Source organism: Suricata suricatta, chromosome X, assembly GCF_006229205.1.
Source record: "Suricata suricatta isolate VVHF042 chromosome X, meerkat_22Aug2017_6uvM2_HiC, whole genome shotgun sequence".
Classification (NCBI taxonomy): domain Eukaryota; kingdom Metazoa; phylum Chordata; class Mammalia; order Carnivora; family Herpestidae; genus Suricata; species Suricata suricatta.
In genome coordinates this window covers 32,383,378-32,385,695 of record NC_043717.1, presented here as the reverse complement: position 1 = coordinate 32,385,695, position 2,318 = coordinate 32,383,378, and positions in this window count along the sequence as shown.

The window sequence follows — 2,318 nt, the reverse complement described above, 5'->3', positions numbered from 1 at the left end:
ACTCTTTGCTCTGTGGCAAACCACTTCTAGGGGAGGAACTTCCACTTGACAAGGACTTGCCTGGAAAATAATGGCCAGCTTGTTTTCAGCTATGCTGAAAGGTGAAATCGAAGAGATAGGCTTTATGACAGACATGCTGATTGGGCAACCCAATGATAAAATGACCTCATGCATTCAACACACTTTTATTGCATATCTATGATGCACAGTCTAGATACTAGCAGGTAGCGTGTTTTAGGCATAGGGTTCAAGGGCCTTCCCAGGTCCTTGGGTCGCCCTGGGCAGATACCCCGTCCTCCTCTGCAGCAGCTGAGGGTGGGTGGGGGGCTCATCTGTAAGGGGGGGGCGCACAGCGATTGCAGGAAAGACTCATCAGACAAGGGCACTTTGGATGAAGGACAAGGCTAAGGACACGGTAGGACTAAGGGAGCGTCAGCCCCTTGAAACCCCTGAGGTGGAAAGGGCGAGGCTGGGCAAGCCCAGAGCACATTCTGTGTCCCTTCCATGTGAGAAGATTTTTCTAGAAGGAAATAAGATTTTCGAAGCTTTTGAGAGCATGGCATGACGACTTCCAAATGTGTGTCTCGCAGCCATGGTGGTCTTTGACCGCCAACAGTCTCCAAATCCTCGCGTCCACAACGGGGCTCATGATTCTCACCCCCTAATCTTTTCTCCCCGATACTTATCATCTCAGAGGACGGCAAATCTCTCTACCCACTTGCTCACCTGGATGCCGCCCTTTTCAGCACCCCCTCCCTCCAAGGTCAAACCAGCACTAAGGGCTGATGATCCTCTTTCCACAAACACCCAAGACATGAAGGGTCTGCCCGTTGCTCTCCACTGCCATGGCCACCGCACTAGAGAAAGCCCTCTTCGTCTCTCCCCTTGACCGCCTGCAGCTTGTTATGACTGGTATTATGGTTTTCCCCAACCCGCACAGCCGTCGGAGGGAATTGTAAAAACCTTTCAAGTCACACGTGGTGTTCTAGCTGGTGTCTCCTCGCCAACGACTGCCCCCCACTCCCTGTACTCCAGACATGCAGATCCTCCTGCAGTTTCTCTGATGGTTGTGACAAGCTCTTACCTGCCCTGAAGTCTATCTCGGCAGGCTCCGATGAAGAGCCTCGAGCCAAGGGTGCCCATTTCTGGGAGCACAAATGACCAGCCTCCCGTGCCAGCGCCCTTGGCCAGCCATTGGTGAGGCCACCCTGAGAGGAGTGTGACATCAGCTCCAAAGCTGAGGCTGACGCAGAGGAAGCTGACAGGCAGAATCCTCTTTTGAGGGGGTTCAGAACAGTGCTTCTCCATGTCTGCTGCAGAGAGTCAAACCTACCTTCCCGTCACTGTCTCCCCTCCAGTTAATAGCTGTCCCTCCAGAAGACTGTCAGCTCCAAGAGAAGAAGGAGGGACGTGGGCAGAGAGGGAGAAGGAAGGGAAGGATGGGGGAAAGGAGGAAGGAGCAGAAGAGTAGGGCGCTGAAAGAGATGGCAGTGTATGAGGGCAATCCTTGACCTTCCCTTTCCCTCCCCTCCACACCTGCCCTAAACTCTCATGTCCTCCAACCTCTGGGCCTTTGCTTATACTCTTCCCTCTGCCTGGAACAGACAAACCCAGGCTTTTTTCCCACTCATCATTCAGGTATCAGTTTAATTTCACTTTTTCAGGGAGGCCTGCTCCTGAGCCCCTTTATCTGTTAGGACAAATTTCAGCTACAAATAACAAAAGCTCAACCTAACAGCGACTTAAACAAGACAGAGGGATGCTTCCCACTCACATAAATGCCCAGAGGTAGGCAGGCAGCGTGAGTTTGGCCGTGCTCCTCCGAAAAATCCTCAGGGAACCCAGGCTTCTTCTGTCTTGTTTTATCTTGAGCAGTCTGCCTTCTCAAGGTCCCTTCATGGTCCAAGATGGCTGCTCTGGACCTCACTTGCACGTTCATATTCCAGCCAGCAGGAAAAATGAGGGGTCAAGAAAGGTATGGCTCCTACCCCTAAGGGCATTTCCTAGGAGTTGTGTACACTTGGGTCTATCGGCCAAAACTTAGTAGTCATGGCTAGCCTTGAGGATCGCTGGGAAATGTCTTTATCCTGAGTAGCCACTGAGTCAGTTAAAATGTGAGATTTTGACTATTAATAAAGGAAAATTATTGGGCCACCAACCCTAGAAATCTCTGCCAGAAATTCAGTCTACATGAGGGTCTCCTCTTGTTTGTTTCTAGAGCTTCCACACCCCTCCTTCAAGAATTCATTCCAGGGACGCCTGGGTGGCTCAGTCGGTTAAGCGTCTGGCTTCGACTCAGGTCATGATCCCACAGTTTG